General features: G+C 45.0%; 1 long non-coding RNA gene across 1 annotated transcript in view; it reads left to right on the top strand.

Moving 5' to 3' along the window:
* LOC148135220 (uncharacterized) overlaps positions 1-22,037 on the top strand; it is a 580,459-nt gene extending 558,422 nt beyond the window's left edge. The window contains exons 2-3 of the long non-coding RNA XR_015755537.1: positions 21,223-21,325; positions 21,883-22,037. This is a non-coding gene — a long non-coding RNA (uncharacterized LOC148135220). The remainder of the gene's footprint in view (positions 1-21,222; positions 21,326-21,882) is intronic.
* Positions 22,038-23,817: the final 1,780 nt, after the last annotated feature.

The following is a 23,817-nucleotide window of genomic DNA, read 5'->3' as shown; positions in this document are numbered from 1 at the left end:
ATACCCCAGTTAGCTTTTTCTCTGTAGGGGGAAAGATGCTTGGGTCTATTATCAAGGAAGAAATAGCAGGGACTCGATAGAAATTGCCCCATTGGACAGACACAGGGTTCATGAAGTGCAGGTCATGCTTGACAAATCTTTTGGAATTCTATGAAAACATTTCGAGCAAGGTGGACAACGGGAACCCAGTGGATATGGTGTACCTGGATTTCCAAAAGGCCTTCAACAAGGTGCTGTGCAAGAGGCTGTTGCATAATTTAAGGGTGCATGACATTCAGGGTAGAGTATTAGCATGGATAGGAGATTAGTTGACTAACAAGAAGCAGAGTGTGGGGATAAATGCGTATTATTCTGGCTGGCAATCAGTGACTAGTAGTGTACCTCACGGATCAGTGTTGGGACTGCGATTATTTAGAATTGATACAGATGATTTGGAGTTGGGGACCACATGTAGGGTGTCAAAGTTTGCATATGACACTAAGATGAATAGCAGGACAATGTGTGCGGAGGGCTGTGAAAAGTTTGTGAGTCGATTTGTAGCTCGGGTGCTCGTTGTTGTGGTTCTGTTCGGCGAGTTGGGAATTTGTGTTGCAGACGTTTCGTCCCCTGTCTAGGTGACATCCTTAGTGCTTGGGAGCCTCCTGTGAAGCGCTTCTGTGATCTTTCATCCGGCATTTGTAGTGGTTTGAATCTGCCGCTTCTGGTTGTCAGTTCCAGCTGTCCGTTGCAGTGGTCGGTATATTGGGTCCAGATCAATGGCCATGCCTCTAGGAATTCTCTGGCTGTTCTCTGTTTGGCTTGTCCTATAATAGTAGTGTTGTCCCAGTCGAATTCAGGTTGCTTGTCATCTGCGTGTGTGGCTACTAAGCATAACTGGTCATGTCGTTTCGTGGCTAGTTGGTGTTCATGGATGCGGATCGTTAGGTGTCTTCCTGTTTGTCCTTTGTAGTGTTTTGTGCAGTCTTTGCATGGGATTTTGTACACTACATTGGTTTTGGTCATGTTGGGTATCGGGTCCTTCGTTTTGGTGAGTTGTTGTCTGAGAGTGGCTGTTGGTTTGTGTGCTGTTATGAGTCCTAGTGGTCGCAGTAGTCTGGTTGTCAGTTCGGAAATGCTCTTGATGTATGGTAGTGTGGCTCGTCCTTTGGGTTGTGGCATGTACGCGTTCCATTGTCTTTCCCTTAGGCATCTGTTGATCAAATTGCGCAGGTATCTGTTTTTGGCGAATACATTGTATAGGTGTTCTTCTTCCTCTTTTTGCAGTTCTGGTGTACTGCAGTGTGTTGTGGCTCTTTTGAATAGTGTTTTGATGCAACTTCTTTTGTGTGTGTTGGGGTGGTTGCTTTCGTAGTTCAGGACTTGGATTGTGTGAGTGGCTTTCCTGTATGCCTTTGTGGAGGAAAGATCACAGAAGCGCTTCACAGGAGGCTCCCAAGCACTGAGGATGTCACCTCGACAGGGGACGAAACGTCTGCAACACAAATTCCCAGCTCGGCGAACAGAATCACAATGACGAGGGCTGTGAAACTTTGCAGAGAAACATAGGTACATTGAGTGGGCAATGGACAGTCATGTGGAATATAATGTTCATAAATGTAATGTCATACTGTTTGGTTGGAGTAACATTTCAAAAGAGATTATTACTTCAATTATAAAATGTTGCATTATTTGCTTTGCCAAGGCACCTGAGTATCCTTCTGCATGAAGGTTGGTCACCAGATATAACAATCAATTCAGAAGGCAAATGCAATTTTGTCCTTCATTGCTAAAGGGATGTGCTTAAAAGCAGAGATTATGTTCCAGCTGTATTGGGTGCTGTTGAGGCCACACCTCGAGTACTCCATGCAGTTTTTATCTCCTTCGTTGAGAAAGGATGTACTGGCACTAGAGGAGGTGTAGAGGAGGTTAAATAGGTTGATTCCAGAGTTGAGAGGCTTGGCTTAACAGAGACTGAGTAGATTGGGATTATATTCATTGGAATTCAGAAGAATGGAAGGATATAAAATCATGAATGAAATGGATAAAATAGAAGTAGAGAGGATGTTTCCACTGGCAGGTGAATCTAGGATAAGAGGGCATCAACTCAAGATTAGAGGCAGCAAATTTAGGACTGAATTGAGAAGGAACTTCTTAACCTCAATGGAATTCATTGCCGAGGGAAGTAGTTGATCCTAGTTCAGTAAATGTTTTTAAAGCTAAGGTCGCTTTTTTTAATAAAGAAATAATTAATTAAGGAATACGGTGAGAACATGGGTAAATGGTTCTGCGTCCACGAAATGATCAGCCATGATCTTATTGAATGGCAGAGCAAGCTCAAAGGGCATGATGGCCTTCTCCTGTTCCGAGTTCTTATGTTATCATTCCTCCCTCACTCTTGACTTGGAGGTGCTGGTGTTGGATTAGGATGGACAAAATTAAAATTCACAGAACACCAGGTTATAGTCCAACAGGTTTATTTGGAAGCACTAGCGTTGCTGCTGCTTCATCAGGTGGTTGTGTGTTTTTAACTTTATCCCTCACTCTTGTAACTTATGATCAGCAACAAAAGCCACGAAGCAGTGCGCATGCTCCAGCCAACAATGGGCCCCAGATGATTGATGTCAGGGGCGGAGCTGGAGGACCTGGCGGGGAAGTTGGCCCTCTGACCAATCAGTGAGCGAGGGGCGGGACTTGGCTATACCATGTGATCATCCTCGCGGTCAGAGCGAATGTGCGGGCGGAGAATTGTCGGTAAGGAAAGGAATAAACAACAGGAAGCGGGAGGGAAATGATGTCGGTATGGGCTGAGAGATTTTGCAAACATTTGGTGCACATCAGAAAATACAAATTTGAAACTTAGTCTCGTTTTTTTGCAGTAAACGGGAAAATGTCTCATCTCGTGATTGACTCGAGTAAGCGTCGCCATTTTTATTCGTGGCAACGATTCACTGGACCCGTGTGGCCGCCAGCTTTGTAGGGGGCAAAGTTTAGAGAGGTGTCTGTGCAGCCTTCTCTGGTAGAGAGTCATAGGGCAGGATTTACACAGAGCACATTCAAACCCAGAGAAATTGATTATTTTTTCTCTGGATTTGTTTCCTCATTTATTTCAATGATTTGGATATGAATAGAGGTGGTACAGTTAGTAAGTTTGCAGGTGACACCAAAATTGTTGGTATTGTGGTCAGTGATAAAGTTTGTCTCAGAATACAATGATCAGATGGGCCAAAGGGCTGGGGAGTGGCAGATAAGGTTTCATTTAGATAAATGTGAGGTGCTGCATTTTAGAAAAGCAAATCAGAGCAAGATTCACACACTGAATTGTAAGGTCTTGGAGATTCTTGCTGAACAAAGAGACCTTGAAATGCAGGTTCACACTTCCTTGAAAGTAGAGTCACAAGTAGATAGGATAGTGAAGAACGCATTTGGTATGCTTCCCTTTATTGTTCAGAGCGTTGAGTAAAGGAGCTGGACAGGACATTGGTTAGGCCACTTTTGGAATATTGCGTGAAATTCTGGTCTTCCTCTGATCAGAAGGAGGCACTGAAACTTGAAAGGTTTGAGAATTGATTTTCAAGGATGTTACCAGGGTTGGATGATTTGAGTTGCAGGGAGAGGCATAATAGGCTGGGGCCATTTTCCCTGCAGTGTCATAGGCTGAGGTGTGATGTTAAAGCCGTTTATATAATCGTGAAGGGCATGGATAGCGTAAGTAGACAAGGTGTTTACCTGGGGTGGTGGAGCCGAGAACTAGAGGATATAGGCTTAGAGTGTGAGGGGAAAATTCAACAGGAGCCAAAAGGGCAACAAAAATTGTAACATTTCAAAGGCATTTGAATAGGAAGGGTTCAGAGGGATGTCGGCCAAGTGCTGGCAAATGGGCATAGATTAGGTTAGAATATCTGGTTGGCATAGACGGGTTGGATTGAAGAGTTTGTTTCGGTGCTCGACATCTCTGACAGTGGGATCATAAAAGTGAACACTGCTCTGATTCGCCTGTGAGCTCCTTGATGTCCACTTGTTCATTATCTAGCTTCCTCAGTCTCTGAGTGTATTTTTGCTCTGTTTAGTATTTTATGATTACATTCACAGACCTTTCTGTAAATGAATTGTCCACTGCTGCCCAGCTCCTGGCCATATTACAGAGGAGGTAGTACTGAATGTCTTAAATCGTAGCAAGGTGGATAAATCCCTGGCACCTGTTAAGGTGTATCCCAGACATTTGTGGAAAGCTAAGAAAATGATGGCTGTTCCCCTCCCTGAGATATTTATATTGTCATTGGTGACAGGTGAGGTGCTGGAAGACATGTGCTATTATTTAAAAAGGTGGTAAGGAAAGGCCAGGGAACAAGAGAACAGTGAGCCTGAAGTCAGTGGCAGGCAAGTTGTTCGAAGGGATTCTGAGGGACAGGATTTACATGTATTTGGAAAGACGATGAATGATTAGGGATAGTCAGCATGGCTTTGTGTGTGTGGGAAATTCTCTCTCTCTAACTTGATTGAGGTTTTTTTGAAGGTAGACTGTGGACATTGTCTATATTGACACTGAACGATGTTCCACAAAGCAGACTGGTTAGCAAGGTTAGATAACATGAAATGTTGGGAGAGCTTGCCATTTGGATCCAAAACTGGCTTGAAGGTAGGAGGCAGAGGGTGGTGGAGGATTGCTTTGTGGACTGGAGGCCTGTGAGCAGCAGTGTGCTGCAGGAATGGATATTGGGTCCTTAAATAATTGACTTGGATGTGAATATATGAGATATGGTCAGTAGGTTTACAGAAGACACCAAAATTGGAGGTGTCGTGGACAATGAAGGAGGTTCGTTCAGAATGCAACAGGATATTGATAAGATGGGCCATTGGGGCGAGGAATGACAGACAGGGTTCAATTTAGACAAATGTAAGCTGTTGGATTTTGGAAAGGCAAATCAGGGCAGGCCTTATACACTTAATGGTAAAGTCCTTGGGAATGTTGCTGAACATAGAGACCATGGAGTGCAGGTTCATTGTTCCTTGAAAGTAGAGTCAAAGGTAGGCAGACTAGTGAAGATGGTTTTTGGTATGCTTATATTTATTGGTCAATGCATTGAGTACAGAAGCTGGGACGTCAAATTGTGGCTGGACAGGACATTGATTAAGCCATTTCAGGAATTGTGTTTTAAGTTCGAAATTCCCTGTTCTGGAAAGGATGTTGTGAATCTTGAAAGAGTTCAGACAAGATTTACAAAGACTTTCCTAGGGTTGGAGCATGTGGGCTACAGGATGAGGCTGAATATGCTGGGTGTAATTTCCCTGGAGAGTCAAAGACTGAGAGGTGACCCTCAAAGATCAGCAAGGCAGCCATTGTGTGGAGCTGCAGACGATGGGCGAGATACTGAGACAAGTATTTGCATCATGTTTACTATGAAGAAATACATGGGAGATATAGAATGTGGGGAAATAAATGGTGACATCTTGAAAAATGTCCATATTACAGAGGAGGAGGTGCTCAATGAGTGGCTAAGGAGGTGGTGCAGGGGAAAAGGATTCGCATTTTTTGGATCATTGTGATCTCCTCTGGAGTAGAGTTGACCTGCATAAGAAGGATGGATTGTACCTGAATTGTAAGGTGTCTAATATCTAGGCAGGGAGACATGCTAGTGATACTCGTGAGGCATTAAACCAGTGAGAGAGTGGGTGTAAACCCAAGAAGATAGTGAGAAAAGAGGTGTGTCTGAGACTGGTACAGTTCAGAAGTCAAATAGTCAAGGCAGGCAAGGGTCAGTATTAACATGATGGGCAGAATTAATTCGGACTGAGCAGTTGCACTGCATTTACTTCAATGCAAGAGGCCTGACAGGGAAGGCAGATGAGCTCAGGGTATGTTTTGAACATGGCACTGGGATATTATAGCTGAAAATATGTTGCTGGAAAAGCGCAGCAGGTCAGGCCGCATCCAAGGCACAGGAGAATCGACGTTTCGGACATAAGCCCTTCTCCTGTTCCTTGGATGCTGCCTGACCTGCTGCGCTTTTCCAGCAACACATTTTCAGCTCTGATCTCCAGCATCTGCAGCCCTCACTTTCTCCACTGGGATATTATAGCAATTACAGAGGCATCACTCAGGGATAGATAGCCTGGTAGCTTAATGTTCCATGGTATAGATGCTACAGGAAGAATGGAAAGGGGGACAAGACAGGAGGGGGAGTGGCATTTTTGATTCGGGATACCATTATGTTTTTGCTTAGGGAGGATATTCCTCGGAGTACGCCCAGAGAAGTTATTTAGGTGGAACTGGGAAATAAGAAAGGGATGATCACCTTATTGGGGTTTTCTGCATGGATCTCGTCTGGGTGCTCTGGTTTCCTCCCACAGTCCAAAGATGTGTAGGGTAGGTTGGATTATCCAAGCTGAATTGCCCACAGTGTTGAGGGATGTGCAGTTTGGGTGGATTATGGAGGCTAAATTGTCCATAATGTTCAGGGATGTGTAGGTTTGGTGGCCCTCGGAAATGCAATGTTACGGGGGTTTGGAGGCTGTAAGGGTCAGTATTAATATGATGGGCTGAATGACCTGCTTCCACACTGTTTGGAATTCTCTGATCTTTCTACTATTTTTAAAATAGTTACAGAAAATAATATACCAGATCTAAACGTTAAGGTTCTGAATTGGACAAAGGCCAATTTTGATGTCACAAGGCAAGAACTTTCATCTGGCCACTCAAGCCTGCTCTGCTATTGAATAAGATCAGGCCTGAGCTTTTCATGGCCTCGCTCCACATTCCTGCTCTCTCACCAGAACCCTTAATTATTTTCCTGTTCACAAATCTACATTTTGCCTTAAAGGCATTCAAGTTGATAACGTCAAATGCTGCACTCGGCAGGGAATTCCACAGATTCACAACCCTTTAGCTGAAGAAGCTCCTCCTGAACTCCGTCCGAAATCTGCTCCCCCTTATTTTGAGATAATGCTCTGTAGTTTGACCCGCCCCCCGTGGAAATAGCCTCCCTGCTTCTATCTTATCTACTCCCTTCATCATTTTATTTTTTCCTCTCCAACCTCCCATTCTTCTAAATTACAATGACTATAGAAAAAGTTTTCTCCATCTCTCCACATACACCAATCCTCTCTACTCCCAACTCAAACTAGGGAACCTCCTCTGTACTCCCTCCAGTGCCAGTACATCCTTGCTAATGTAAGGGGACCAAACCTGTACACAGTACTCCAGGTGTGGCCTCCCCAGCACCCTGTACAGCTGCAGCATAACCATCCCTCTAGCAATGAAGGACAATATTCCCTTCACTGCCATAATTACCTGCTGCACCTGCAAACCAACTTCCTGTGATTCATGCATAAGGACACCCAGCTCCCTCTGCAAAGCAGCCTGCTGCATGTTTTCACCATTTCATCATCCAGTTTGCTGTTAGTCCAACCAAAATGGATGACCTCCCATATCCCAACATTGAGCTCCATCTGCCAGACCCTTACCCACTCACTTAACCTATCTGTATCCCTGTGCATACTGACAGTGGCCTCTGCAGACATTGCTCTACCTCATCTTTGTATCAGATGTGAACTCTGACACCGTACACTTGGTCCTCAACTCCAAAACATTTGTGTAAATTGCAAACAGTTGTAGTGCCAACACTAATCCAAACACCCGTTTATCCCCATTCTTTATTTTTTGTTGGTTAACCGATCCTGTATTAATGATAATACATTACCCATAATGCTGTGCATCTTTACCTTATTCAGCAGCCTTTTGTGTGGCAACTTATCGAATACCTTCTGGAAATCCAGGAACACCACATCCACCGAGTCTCCCTTGTCCAACGCGCTCGTTGTATCCTCAAATAATTCCAGTAAATACTTAAACGTGACTGCCTTTCATGAATCCATGCTGTGTTTGCTAAATGAGACAATTTCTACCCAGATATCTCACCACTACTTCCTTGAGAGATTCAAGCATTTTCTCCATTACAGAAGTTAAGCTAATGAGTCCTTTTTGAAAAATAGTGGCACCGCATTTCCAGCTTCCAGTCTGTCAAAACCATCCCAGAATCCAACAAATTTTAGTGAATTATCACGAATCTATTTGTTATTCACCACACCCCTCCCCCAAACCACCACCCCCGCCATCTCCTTTACTCCCTGGGATGCAATCCAACAGGGCCAGGAGACCCATCCACCTTTAGGCTGTTATCTTTCCCAACATTACTTCTTTACTCGGAATGATTTCTTCTCTGTCCTCATCTTCCATTGCTTCCATAGGCCTGCGACAACAACAATACACAGACAATATGTTCCTGTTAAGGCCAAGGCTGGTAGGTGTAGAGAATGCTGCCTATCGAAAGAAATTGAGGGCCTGGTCAAGAAAATGCAGGAGGCATATGGCAGGTACAGAGAGCTGTTTTAGTGTGAATCCCTAGAGGAGTATAGGGGCAGTAGGAGTACACTCGAGGTAAACCATGAGGGCAAAAAGGGTACATGAGATAGCTTTAGGAAATAGGTTTAAGGTGAATCCAAAGTGATTGTACAAATACACTAAGGACAAACGAGTAACTAGGCAGATAATAGGTACCCGCAAAAATCATCAAGGCTGTCTGTGAAACCGCAGGAGGTGAGAGAGATTCTGTATGAGCGGAGAGGTTTTTCAAACAAAATGTGCACATCGGAAAAGACAAATTTGAACGTCCCAGTCTCGTGTTTTCAGTAAACGGGGAATTGCCTCAGTGTGGCTGCAGGCATGGGTGCGCGCCGCCATCTTTATTTGGGGCAAAAATTCACTGGACACGTGCGGAGCCGCCATCTTTGTAGGGTGTAAGGTGCACCCAGGCGCATGTGCAGCCTTTCTCTTGTACAGAGTCATTGGGAAAGATTGACACAGAGCATATTGAAACTCAGAGAAATGGATGTTTATTTCTGGATTTGTTTCGTCATGCATTTTAATGATTTGGTATTGTAAATGAGTTTGCAGGGGGCCATTAGAGCAAGGAACGGCAGATGGAGTTCAATTTAGATAAATGTGAGCTGTTGTATTTAAAAAAGGCAAATCAGGGCAGGACTTATACACTTAATGGTAAAGTCCTGGGGAACGTTGTTGAACAAAGACACCTTGGAGTGCAGGTTCATTGTTCCTTGAAAGTAGAGTCACAGGTAGGCAAGGGTCGTGAATGCAGTATTTGGTACGCACCCTGTTATTGGTCAATGCATTGAATGCAGTTGTTGTAACGTCATATTGTGGATGTACAGGGCACTGATTACTGCTCTTCTGAAATTCTGTTTTCAGTTCCAATCTCCCTGTTCTTGGAATAATGTTGAGAAACTTGAAAGGGTTCAGAAAATATTTACAAGGACTTTGCCAGGATTGGACGGTTTGAGCTATTGGGAAAGGCTGAATAGGCTGGGAGTATTTTCCCTGGAGAGTTGGAGGCTTAGCGGTGATCTTATAAAATCATGAAGGGCATGGATAAGGTGAGCAGTCAGGGACCTTTTCCCAAGTTTGGTGGGTCCAGAACTAGAGGGTACAGGCTTAAGGTGAGAGGGAAAAGATTTAAAAGGGATCTAAGGGGCATCTTGTTCATGTTGAGGGCATTGCATGTATGGAATGAACTGCCAGAGGAAGGGGTGGAGGCTAGTACAATTGCAGCATTTAAAAGGCATCTGATTTGGTACATGAAGTGGAAAGATTTAGAGGGATAAGGGTGAACCGCTGGCAAATGGGACTCCATTAATGCTCTCGGTTATTGGTCAATGCATTGAATACAGAAGCTGGGACGTCATATTGTGGCTGGACAGGACATTGATTAAGCCACTTCTGGAATTCTGTTTTCAGTTTGAATTACCCTGTTCTGGGAAGGATGTTGTGAAACTTGATATGGTTTGGACAAGATTTACAAAAACGTTGCCAGGATTGGAGGATTTGGGCGACAGGGAGAGGCTGAATAGGCTGGGGCTATTTTATCTGTTGAGTCAAAGACTGAGAGGTGACTTCATGGAGATTTATAAAATCCCGAGGGGTGTGAATAAGGTGAGCAGCCGGAGTCCTATTTCCTCAGGTTAGGTGGGTCCAAAACTAGAGCACCCGGGTTTAAGTTGAGAGGGCAAACATTTAAAAGGGATCTAAATGGCAACGTTTTCAAGCTGAGTGTGGTGTGTGTATTGGAGGGGCTAGCAGATGAAGTAGTGGAGGCTGATAAAATCACAACATTTAATAGGCTTCCAATTGGGTACATGAAAGGGAAGTGTTTTGATGGATGCAGGCCAATAGCTGGTAAATGGGAATCCATTAGTTTAGGATTCCTCGTTGGCACGGACGAATTAGACTGAAGGTCTGTTTCTTTGATCTTAATAAATTAAGATGCATTCCTCTCTTTTGTGGAGAGCTAGCTGAAGCACAGATAATTATCCTTGGAGCTGAGAAGGTGAAGCAGTGATTTTTGGCCTGGTGCAGATTTGGTTCCAAGGTCTTGAATTTGCAGAGAGAGAGAGAGGAATTGTTAACACTTTTACAATCTTTAGTAACTACTTTCAAGTAATTGGCAAATAATACAAGGTGAAAATGTGAACACTATTTTACTCAGAAAGTTCTGAGCATCTGGAACAGTCTGAACGACACAGATTCAGCAGGTATTCTGAAACAGACTTGGAATTTTACGTTTTAAGGAAAAATTGGGGGGCTGTGGGCACATGGGAGGGGACTTGGGACAGAACTTGCAGCATCTCCAGAGGGAGAGAGTACAGCCGCAATGGGCTGAATAGCCCCCAGCCCCTGTGCTCTGTGATACTGCCCCATTCACTGTGAATGATGAAGCTCATCCCAGGGCAGAGAGAGGGATTAGCCCTCCACTCTCATCACAATGGTGTCCGGCTGATTGACGGCAGCTCCAGACCAATGGAAGGAGAGTCTGTGTGGTCCTGCAGCCAATGGGATTAAATGAGGGGTGTGGCCAGCAATACAACACATGTCCATGAGCTGTGCAGGTGCAGTGTCACTGTTTGGGGTTTGGGAGAGGCAGCAGAGACTAGGACAGATGCTGTTGGACCTGAATTACAAACTCCCGGTAAATTTAAACCAAAAGAACTGCGGATGCTGTAAATCAGAAACAACAACCAGGAGGTTCTGGAAAAGCTCAGCAGGTCTGGCAGTATCTGTGAAGAGAAATGAGAGTTAAAGTTTAAGATCCGGTGTCCCTTCCACAGAACAGATGTTACTGAGAAAAAAAAAGTCAGTTTATGTGCGGGGGGAGGATAAAAGGCGTAAAGCATAGGTGGGGATAGAGTGAGAGGAACAGTTGAACAAAGGATAACGATCTGGCTGGGGGAGGGTGACTAGCTGTTGATGGAGACAGTTAGTGGCTAACCATAGGTAGTGTGTAAAGGCAGGCTGTGAGAACAAGGACTGGTGTGTGAGGTACGGGGCTACAACATGAGGTTGTTAACCTATGGTTAGCCACTAACTGTCTCCATTGTAAGCTGTTGCCCACCTATATCACTCGACGATTGGAGCTGCCGAGGACACAAACCTTTGGAATATCCTCCCGAACCCCCTCTGTCTGTCTTAAAGATGTATCTAAAAATCGTTCTCTTTAATCAACGTTTCCATCGTTCGTGAAGCATCTTAGGAGATTTGTCAATGTGAAAGACTCCATACAATGCAGGTAGTTGTTGTTATTGTCTGACATCAGGAGAAACAGGGATGAGCCCTCTCTCTCATACCTAATGTACAGCAGCAAAAGCAGGAAGCACTGAGCATGCACAACGGGCCTCGGATTATTGATGTCAGCGCAGGAGCAATAAGAGTGGGGGAACGGGGGCTAGAGGTGCTAGTTGGTCCTTCAAACAATCGGAGTGAATGAGGGGCGGGACAATACTCAACCACGTGATAAACTTCACTGACAGCACAGTGTTGTTGTGACCAAGGCATTGGCAATGTGTGAAGGTGAAGGGCAGGGGAAAGGAAAGACATATTGACCAGGAAGAGGAGGAAGTTTTCATGGTATGGGATGAGAGGTATTATAGAACTTAGTGCACATTGTAAAACACAAAATTCAAAATCCAAATTCTGCACCATTGTCCCTCCCTATAATGCATTTTGCAATCCCTGAAATATCAACTGTATGTTTCTCCCTCCACAGATCCCATTGATCAGTGCCAAAGCCCCATTGCCTGTGGAGAAGGTGATGTTTGACTTCGTTGTACAGCTGCAATTCGTGTGGTGAAGTGCTCCCACAATGTGGTTGGGTAAGAGCTGTTATAGATTATTCACTCAGTAACATTGAAGAGTTGACAATGTATGTGCAAATCAACAACAGTTTGTTTTTTTATCATGTTTATAAATCCACAGAAATACTATTGAGAACTTCTGACATAAGGCCACAGATGGGGATATTACGTCAGGTGATCAAAAGAATTGCCAAATAAGCAGGTTTTCAGGAATACCTTAAAGGAGGAAAGCAGGTCTGAGGGCGTTAGGGTGGGAATTCCAGACCGTGTTGCCTTGGCAACAGTAGAAACAGCCAGACAGTTGAAGCAATGAATAAACTCATCGTTGGGAGTCTGAAAGAAAATGAGTTGTCGGGGTCTCACAGGTTGTGTGGTGCAGGGAGACAGGGATGTTCACAGCCAGGAATTACATCAAGGGTGAGAATTTTAAATTGTTGCTTGTTAATAGGAGCCTTTTGATGGATCAACAAGTTTTGGTACAAGTGAGCACTTGGGCAGGAGGGTTTTAGATACTCTTGAGATTACATGTAAGTTGAATATGGGAGGCTGGCCAGGAGTGTTTGGATAACGAAGTCTGGAGATAACACAGGGATGGACGAGTATTTCGGTCAATGAGCTGAGACTAGGGTGGAGTTGGGTGATGTCACTAATGTAGAAATAGTGCTTTTGGAGTTGGGCTGCTCCTCCTCATCATCACTCCCCCTCACCAAATCACATATTGTTCCTTGTTCTGCCTGTCTGTCTTTTCTGGTTATGTCATTCTCTCCCATTCTGCTACAAACTAATATTTGACCCCACCGTTGATGGAAGACCTGCTCCATCCCGACTCTCCCTTTCCTTTCTGAATTCCTTATATTTGGTGTCCTTCTAGGATCTCGCCTTGGTCCGTCCTGTTTCTCACCGACATACTGCCAGGAGGTGACATCGTCCAAAAGCACCGTGTTAGGTTTCACATGTACACTGACAATGCCCAGCTCTCCCTCCCCATCATCCCTCTCCATTACTCAGTTATCAAACTGCTCATCATGCTCCCACTACGCGATTGGCTGCAATTTGTTGCAATGATTAAACCCATTGCCTTCAGTTGCTATTACAAATTACTTTCCCTTACTGCTGAGCCCCTCCCTCTCCCTGGGAACTGTCTGAGGCAGAACCGCACTCTTCACAATATTGCTCTCCTATCTGACCCCAAGGTGACCTTCTGATCAGGCATCTACACAATCACAAACACCAGGAATTCCAATCTCTTAAAATGTTGCTGATCTCACCTCATTCCAGCTCCATTGCTAATGAAACCCCTGATTCATGTCGGTGTTGCCTTAAACTTGATGAATCCAAAACAGAACCCATGATTCCGTGACTGACTCAGAATCTGGTTCCAGATTCCCTCATGATGGGAAACATCCACTCAGCATTTACCCTGTCAAACTCCTTAAGCATCCTACATGTTACAATGAGATCCCCGGTCATTCTTCCCAAATCCAGTGAGTAGAGTCCCAACGTCTTCAGTCTTTTCTTTAAAAATAATCCCTGCAAACCAGGGATCATCCCAGTAAATTTTCTGTGAAATGCCTCTGATGAAATGACGTATTTCCTTAAATAAATGGACCAAAACTTCTGTCATTACTCCAGATGTGGTCTGACTCGCACTTTATAAAGTTACTCTCAGGTATATACTCCAAACAACTTCCATTAAACTTGCACAGATGTTGTTGGAAATGCTCAGCAGGTCATACAGCATCTGTGAAGGAAAATCAGTTCAAGTTTCTGGTCTGGTCACCCTTCCTCAGATACGTTAACTCTAATTTATTTTCGAACCTGCTGTTAGACATGCTAAACTTTTCCAGAAACTTCTGTTTCTCTTCCTGGTTTCCAGCATCTTCAATTGTTTCGGTTTTCACATCCTTTAAAATTGCCATCTCTCCTCTAGGATTTGTCATTTCCACATTGGAAAAAAGATTCACATTTGTTTGGTCTCCCCTACCCTGGGAAAAAGAAACCATGACTAGTCACCCTATCATTGCTCCTCATAATTTTATAAAGTTCGATAAAGCCACCGAAAATGTCCAATGCTGCAGGGAAATAGCCTCAGCCCATTCAGCCTCTTCCTATGGTTCAAATGTTCCAATACTGGCACCACAAGGTAAAACTTTTCTGAACTCTTGCAAGTTTCCCAACATCTTTCCTGTAACAGGGAGACTGGAATTGAAAGCAGTCTGGGGATTCCAAAAGTGGCCGAACCAATAAACTATACAACCGAAACATGATCTCCCAACTCCTATCCTCAATGCACTGCCCAATAACAGCTAGCATACAGCACACCACCTTCACCGACCTGTCTACCTTCAACCACACTTTCAAGGAACAATCAACCTACACTGCATGGTCTGTTTGTTTGTCAACACTTCCCAAGAACTTGCCATTAAGAGGTTGGGTCCTATTCTGATAACATCTTTCTGAAATCATGGAGACCACAATTGAATGCAGTATTCTAAAACTGGCCTCACCAATGCCCTATTCAGCCACAACGTGACCTCCTAACCCCTATACTCAGTGACAGAATCCCCACAGTGTGGAAGTAGGCCTTTCTGCCCATGAGACCATACCAACCATCGGAACAGTATTCCACCCTAACTCCGTAACCTACCATTACCCAAAGCTAATCCATCTAAACTGCATGTCTTTGGAATTGTGGGAGGAAATTAAGAGCACCCAAAGGAAACCCACGCAGACACACGAGGAGAATGTGCAAATACCACACAGACAGGGGAATCAAACCAGAGTCCATGTATTGACCAGCACATTCCATGAAAGGTCAGTGTCCCAAATGCCACATTCAGCACCTGATCTCCCTGAAACTCCACTTTCCAGGAACTATGCAGTTGTTCTGAGCCCTTCAGAGGAAATTAAGGTGAGGAGGAGAAAACACGAACAGGGTTGAGTTGTAGATCTATAAAATAACTCTCCATCTTCCCCCTCTCTGTTCCCCGCGTCTCCCCCCACTCTGTCTGGTTCCCCCCCCCCCCCCCCCCCTCTGTCGGTCAGTCCTTTGTCGGCTCCCCCACCTCGTTGGTCGTCCCTCTCCCGTTGGTCTGTCCCACAATCTGTCGGTCTGTCCCCCCATCTTTTGCCCCCTCGGTCTGTCCCCCCTCTGTCAGTCGCCCCCCTGTCGGTCGCACACCCGTCTCTTTCCCCCCTCCATAGGTTGCCCCCCCTCAGTCTGTTCCCCCTCTTTTTCGGTCGCCCCCCCAACCGTCGGTCGGTCGCCCCCTCTGATCCCCCTGTCTGTTCCCTTCCTCTCTAACCCCGCTTTCTGTCCCCATCCATTTCTGTGCCTCCCCTCTCTATCCCCCCTCTCTGTCCCCACCCATTTCTGTCCCAACCCTCTCGATCTATCCACCCTCTCATAATCTCCGCCCACCCCCTCTCTGCCTACCCTCCCCTCTCAGCCCCCTAGTTCTTTACTCCCCCCTCCGCAGGGAAAATATCTTGTCTATTTACCCTATCCATGCCCGGCCTGATTTTAAAAATCTCTTTCGGGTCACCATTCAGCCTCTGACGCTCCAGCGAAAACAACCTATCCAACCCTGGCAACATCCTTGTAATTCTTTTCTGACCCCTTTCAAGTTTGAGAACATCCATCTGATCGGAAGGAGACCAGAATTGCATGGAATATTACAAAAGTTGCCGAATCAATGTCCTGTACAGCCACAATATGACCGTCCAACCGCTACACTCAATGCTCTGACCAATAAAGGCAAGCAGACCAACTGCTGCCTTCACTATCCTATCTACTTGCTACTCTACTGTCAAGGAACTATGAACCTGCACTCCAAGGACTCTTTGTTTATCAGCACTCCCCTGGAACTTACTATAAACTGTATACGTCCTGCTAAAGTTTGCTTTTCCAAAATGGAGCAGCTTACATTTTTCTGAACTGAACTCCTCAGCCCATTCACCCTTCTGATCCAGATCCCCTTGTACTCTGAGGCAATCTTTTTCACTGTCTGCTACACCTCCCATTTTGGTGTCATCTGCAAACTTACGAACAATACCTCTGATGTTCACATCCAAATCATGGATATAAATGGCGAAAAGTAGTGGATCCAGCACCGATCCTTGTGACACTCCACTGGTCACAGGCCTTCAGCCTGAAAAGCACCCTCTGCCTTTCACTTTCGGGCCAGTTCTGTACTCCATGCGATCTAACCTTGCTGACCAGTCTCCCATGAGGAACCTTGTCAAACACGTTACTGAAGTCCATGTAGATCATGTCCATGCTCTGACCTCAGCAATCCTTTTTGTTACTTCTTCAAAAAAACTGAGTCAAATTCATGAGATATGATTTCCCATGCACAAAGCTGTTATTAGTATCCAGGATTTAACTCTGTACATTGGGGTCTGCGTTGCCCAGTTATAGGTGTTAATATTCTGGATGAAGTTCAAGTACACCAGCATTTTGTCAGTGAGTCTATATTGAGTCCTGTTAATGTCACCAACACAGGTGAGTTCCTTTTGAAAGGCAGTCCCTGTATCCCTTGCCCACCAGGAAATAGTGTAAGTGTCCTTACCTCTGGACTAGGAGGATCAGGCTCAGAGTTGAGGAACAGCATCTTTGAAGAGGCTGATTAGTAAACCTGCCCAAGCCACCAGGCCATGCTGTCTCCCAGCTGTCCCTGCCTGAGCCTCGAAACAGAACCTTCCTGTAGTTTCTCTCCTGTCAGACTCTCCCATTGCTCAGTTTGTCTAGGATCCCCTCTTGCTGCTGCACTGATCCTGTCCCTCACTGACCTGTCCATCCCCCAGTGTCCTCCACATTCATTCACTGTTCACAATCCCATTGACCCAGTCCTCCAGCCACGCCCCCTCCACTCGATAGAGACGGCTCAGTGGTTAGCACTGCTGCCTCACAGCATCAGGTACCCGGGTTAGATTCCGGCCACGAGCGACTGTCTATGTGGAGTTTGCGTGTGCTGAGCGGGTTTCCTCCCACAATCCAAAGATATGCAGGGCAGATGAATTGGCCATTCTAAATTGCCCATAGTATTAGTTACATTAGTTTGGGGCATGGGTCTGTGTAAGTTACTGTTTGCAGGGACAGTATGGACTTGTTTGGCCGAAGGGCCTGTTTCCATACTGTAGGGATTCTGATATATTGGGCAGCAGCTGCTGTCAATCACCCGGACTCCTGTATGATCGGGAGCACGTGCTGTAGGAGGGAGACCAGTGCACGGTCGCAGTGCTGGCAATTGTGGGAGTATATGCAGTCTAGGTCAGTGCCTGGGAAGGAGGCTGTGGGTGTGAGGAATTAATCTATCATTAGCAGCTTCATCCCTCTGGGAGCAGGACCCAGGGGAATGGCCCCATTCTTGCTACCCTGACATGTGATCAGACTATCAGTGGTGCAGCGTTTTGCAGAAAATTATCAGAACTCTTTTGTGAAGATTCAGAGTTGTTATGGAAAGGGACAAGGATGGGCCTGCAATTAGAATTCTAATTTGGCTCATTTTAGTAAGATGGGTCTTGGCCAGAGTGTGCAGGAAGCAGTGTATGCAGGATGGTTCTCATCAGGAGCTCGGAACCTGAATTCGAAGAGAATGTGTGAGTGAACTGGGTGTGGAGGAAAGGAGTGGGGGGGGATTGGTTTGGATTTCAGTTCACAGAAGAGAGAAATTGTGAGACTGGGGCTTAACGCTTTGGAGGAACAAGGAAGCTACAGTTTAATACTACAATTGTCTTATGAATTTCCATCCTGTATTAACAGTGGTAACTTGTGTGCTCTATTGTAAGGTACTGAAAGGGTGGATTTGCGGATGAGAAATTCAAATTGAACTTCATGTTCAGATGTGATAGTTACTTGATCCGTGCCGCTCTGAATATCATTGGCCTTTTCATCTGGAAGGAAAGGTGTGCATTCTGTCCGTGGGCGAATATTCCAAATGTCAGTGTGACTGCAAAAGTACTGAGACACAGCCAAGTCCATGTCAGCATGGTGACTGGGGAGAGAGGTTTCATTTGCTTTTGAAAGTCTGGAAAATCATGGCACATTTCCCAGGAATAATTAAGCCACAACTTTGCTTTGTAGAAGGACAAGTCTTTCATTAATAATGCAACCAGAAAGACACAAGGATACCTGCACCATGGGAAACACTATGAAAACGGGATTGTTGAAAAGGAGTTCATTCACGATCATGGATTGTAATCCATTTGCATTGTCACGTCGGTTCCAGCGCTGTGGGGAAATACTAGAAATAAGATGAATGTAATGTAGGTTTCAGTTATTAAACTGTAAAAAGTGCAGAACAATTTACAAAGATGTTGCCAGGGCTCAGGGGTCTGAGTTATAGGGAGAGGTTGGACAAGTGAGGATTTTATGTTTAGAGCAGAGGAAACAGAGGGGGTTCTTTTCTCAAAGTGTATAACACCATGAGAGGCCTGGATAAGGTGAATGCACTCAGTCTTTTTTCCCAGGAACTCAAGGATTGGACGGCTTGATTGGATCAGTTTAAGGTTAGAGGAGAAAGAATAAAAGGGAAGCTGGGGAGGCGCAACTGTATTACACAGAGGGGGGTATGTATATGAAATGAGCTGCCAGTGGAAGTGGTTCAGGCAGGAACACTCACAACAGGTAAAAGACATTTGGACAAATACATGGATAGGAAAGGGTCAGAAGCAGATGGGCCAAGTGCAGGGAAATGGGGTTAGCATGGATGGACATTCTGGTCAGTATGGGCCAGTTTGGGCCAAAGGTCCTGTCTCTGCTGTAGGATTTTATAACTCTAAGTGCATTTGCTATTTCTCCCACTAACTCTGTTGGTATCCTGGGATGTATTCCATCAGGGCAATGAGACTTGTCTACCTTTAGCTCCAATACCTTGCCCAGCTCTAACTCTTTCATGATAATGGTTATCTAGGTCCTCACCTTCCTCAGTCTCCTTATCAATTACTGGCATGTTTTTCGTATCCTCCACTGTGAAGACTGACTGCTGTGTACTCATATTCCTGAACCCTGCTGGATAGGTATAACTAGGCACAGAACTCTGAGAGGTCTTCTTTGAGTCTTTATTGATGAGACATGGCAGTTACCTGGATAGTGTACATGCAAAACACCTCCAGGCAGCATCAGTAACTCCCCGCCTGTCCGATGTGCCGCTCCTATTCTTATACCTTTGTAGTTTGGGACTTTGAATAGAGACTGTCTCTCAGTATTATCTCCATGGCAACGGTCAGTTAGAAAGTCTAGTTCAGTTCAGCACTTTGTGGTTAAACCACACACCCCTCCCCCATGCCCCCATGCCCCCGTGGCTCCCTCAAGTATCTGACAGGCACTTCAATTTCAGTGGGGCTTTCTATCAGGATTCTGATGTGGAGGAGCCGGTGGTGGGGTGGACAAAGTTGAAAAACCACACATCACCAGGTTAGAGTGCAACAAATTTATTTGGAAGTACAAGCTTTTGGAGTGTGCTGTGATTTTTAACTTGATCAGGATTATCTCTATGGTTACAGTTCAGTGCTTCAACAATTAGACGCCATATGTTCCCCACACAATAGTTTCCCCTCTAGCAGTGTAAACTGCTATTCTGGCCCTGGGGATAGCTACTCATCACTTTTCTCCCCCAATCCCATCTCGCTTTCTGTTGATCTTTAAAGTTTTTTTAATCTCCTTGGTCTTTGGCAATTTGTATACATTCTATTTCAATTTGATAGACTCTCTTATTTCCTGAGCCACCCATGGCAGATTATTCCTTTTCCTACAGTCCTTCCATTTCCCTGATATATACTTTTGCTGAGCACTTCAAAAAATTGCTTTGATATTCCCGCAGTCTGTCAACTTTCCAACCGTAAAGTCATTGTTTCCAGTCTACATTAGCCAACTTCTGTCTCATCCTATTGTAGTCTCCTTTTGTTTAAAAAAACGCAGGATCTTGGGAGTGGATCTAATCTTCCAGCTTTCCATCTGTGTTCTAAGTTCAACCAGACTTATCACAAGTCTTTTATCAGATTACGAGGTGAGACGATGTTACCTGGGTGTTTTGGTTTTCATTGTCAGTGACCTTGGCTTTGTAATAAAGTACAGGAGAGATATTCACAACAGCGTACACTGGACGCTGTGAATGTACGACGCAACCTAAAACCATAAATCACTGTCTCCCCTCAGTTTAAAATTGCAAAATCATTATCTCCTACACACTTCCTCACTATCTAAGTTTGGAACGCTAATCCACCTGACTATGTCATTTTCCGAAAATCTCCTTTGGTGAAGGTGGTGAGTTTTGGATTCAGCTTTCCAGTTATTACCGTAAGAAGAGACGCACTGGAGAACCAGCCCCACCATTTAATACAGTGATCATTGAGCTCACATCGGTCTAAGCTGGATTTTCCTGCCAGCTCTTTCTCACCCTTCAACCCATTGCAAATTCAACATCTGTATCTCTTCATTACATTGGCTCATTGTCCTGGCATCCACCGCATTTTGAATAGGGAATTCCACAGATTCACAACACATCGAGATAAGTACATTCTTCCTCATGAGAAGAGAAGAGAGTCCCTATAGTGCAGAAACAGGGTATTCATCCATCGAGTCCACACCAACCCTATGATGTGCATCCCGTTCAGACCCACTCATTCCCTGTAACATTGCATTTCCCATGGCTAATTGTCTGACCAGCATATGCATGGACACTGTCAGCAATTTAGCATGGGCAATCCACCTAACCTGCACATCTTTGGACTGTGTGAGGAAACTGGAGAACTGCACGAAACCATGCAAACATGGGGAGAATGTATAAGCTCCCCACAGTCGCCTAAGGTCTCTGATGCTGTGAGGCAGCAGTGCTAGCCACTAAGCCACCTCTGCTTAAAACCTGCTGCCCCTTATTAACCTCCCTAACCCCAATTGGCTGAATCTATGTTCCTTATATCAGAAATCAGGTTGTCTAAGCAGATGTCTCAGTAAATCCCAGTGACAGCCCACAAGTCCCGTGTGTCTGAATGGTGATCCAATACACAACATCTTCCACCCAACACTTTTCATTCACGTTCCAGAGACAGGGATCCAGTGGCTGCATGAGGACTGCAACTCCCAAATTCCGAGGCAGGGACCACACGTCTGTGGGGAAACCTGGCAGTGCACAAGTACAGAATGTGGGTAAGTTTTGGAGCATGTGCTTTGGGGTAACTAGTGGAAAGGATTTCACACTGTGATTGGCTGGAGAGGGTACGTATTTGCTTGTAGTATTGATCTGTTGGAGGGTCAACGTGTCAGCACACCCACATGGGACCAAGTTCCATCCCCAACTTGTCATAACACTGGAATCTACCAATGAGAAACAAAGAAGGATCTGACCCATTCTCCCAGACTCAAGGTTCCTCTACTGTCCAGGATCTGCCACCTCCCTGTCTGTTTCCTTTCGTTTCATTCTGGTGTTACATTATTGACTTGCAGCAACTGAAGGGAAAGGAAGTGAACCCAGAAATGGTGCAGCGTCTAACCAGTGGCGGGAAGTGGTGGCATGGATCTGTTTATCAACAACTTCATGAGAATGGGGAGGGTGTACCTGAGGGGGTAGTAGAGTCAGAATGGTGGGAGAGAGTAAGTGGGCTGGAGGGTTACAGCTTTGAGGGAAGAAAGGGGGAAAAAGATATTCCAGAGAAACTAGAATTGTCTGCTCTGAATTTCTAATCTGTACATATTCCTTTATACAGGGTGCTAGATGGTGAAGATTTGCAGACTGAAATCTCAAAATCATATGCAGATTGTGATTAAGTTAAACAACATTTGAAGAACCAAAGATAGAGAATCACTCGGCCAAAATCCTGCAACATTCTACCTCCCAGCATTTTCGGTCTATCTGCACCAAATGGACTGTGAATGGTATGAGACAGCAGCTCACTACCATCTTCTGAAGGGTAACTAGAGATGGGAAATAAATGCTGGCTGAGCCAGTGATGCCCATATCCTGGAAATGGTTTCTATCTCTAGTTGCTGAAACCCAGTTGATGTTACTCCAGGATGATGAGGGATGCTGAGTGCATCCTCCAGAAGGCAGCACCATCACAATACCCCTGCCTATACCCACACAGTAACACCGTAACGCCACTGGAACAAAAGGTGGTGAAGCCAAAGGAGGACTTAGATATAGTTCTTCAAGGTAAAGTCATGAAAGGGGATTGGAACACTGCAGGAACAGGAGATTGAGCTGCATGGTTAGCTGTTTTCCCTTGAATGGTGGAGCAGGATTGAAAGGCCGAATGGCTTCCTGCTGCTATCTCCCAGGTATGTATATAGCCTTGGAGCCCGGGTAGGAAGAAGTGGGCAAGGATTCTCCAGAAGATTGCACCTCCACATCAGTTTTCAGTGAGGGACGGTTTGATGGATTTTATTTAACATTTGTCTTTAATACAAGGTTTGTGAAGTTGGTTTTAAAATATTGTAGCTATTTATTCCACAATAAATAAAACTAAAAGAAAAGAAATGAAACTATCTGAATATAACAGTTTTTAAAAATTTCAAATGCCTTGTAAAACAAAATCCTGTCTATTCCCGGACACCATCTCTTTCCAGTTACTCAAACTCCAGGGAAATATTCCCTCCCTGTCTGAACCTTTGGTTTGATTTCACTGCTTTTCAGTTCTCCTTCTGTGAGCTGTGAAGTGTTCTTTTCCCCCCCATTTCTCCTACCCAGAAGTGTTATCACACACAGCTGAGCAACCTTCCGACGTTCATCATTACGCCATTTTGGGTTTTGTTAATATATAATCACCTGCAGTAAACCAACCGTGTAACCAATTGAATATTTACAAACAAAGCCCACTACGGGCAAAGCAAACATTTCAAATGACAGAATGGGAAGGGACTAAATCAAAGTAGAGTTAGGGGTGAGGGGGCAGCAGTGGAGATAAAGCACGGTATCCCCTGCGATGCCAACCTCTATCTAAAGGCATCGAGAACATTGGAACATACCACATGCTCCTTCTCTGAGGACACCCTGCTTTATCCTCAATCATAGAATAGAATCCCAACAGTGTGGCAGGAGAGCATTGGCCCATCAAACCCCACCAACCATCCTAAGAGCATCCCACCTGGAGCACTCCATCCTTGTAACACTGCATGGCTGATCCACTGAGTCTGCACAATCCTGGACACTGTGGACAATTTCACAAAACGGATCCACCTAACCCACAAATGTTTGAACTGTGGGAGGAAACCAGAGCACCTGGAGGGGCCCACACAATCATAGGGGAATGTGCAAACTCCACACAGGCCGTTGACCAAGGCTGGACTCCAACCTTGTACCTTGTCCTGTGAAGCAGCAGTGCTACAGTCACAATTTAAATCAAAACAGATGATCCCTGCTCATTGTCACATTGCTGTTTGTGGAGACTTACTGCCCAGAGAGACATCCTGAGATTCAGCAAGAGACAATATAAATTCAGTCAACTCCAGCCGAGTTAATGTGATTAACAGCAACATCAATACTCCAACAGTGCCCTCAGACCTCGTACCTACTCTATCATTTACGATTTTTAACCCATGGGAAGTTTGTTACCAGCTTCGATGACAGCCATAATGCTCTGACCACTTTGACGGAGCCAGTGCAAGTCAGTTCTAATAGTTATCAATAGATTGAATCTAAACAG

Source organism: Chiloscyllium plagiosum, unplaced genomic scaffold (genome assembly GCF_037043375.1).
Source record: "Chiloscyllium plagiosum isolate Xiang-an unplaced genomic scaffold, Cpla_swu_hap1 HiC_scaffold_51, whole genome shotgun sequence".
In the NCBI taxonomy this organism is placed as follows: Eukaryota; Metazoa; Chordata; class Chondrichthyes; order Orectolobiformes; family Hemiscylliidae; genus Chiloscyllium; species Chiloscyllium plagiosum.
This window is presented reverse-complemented; position numbering and strand designations above follow the sequence as displayed.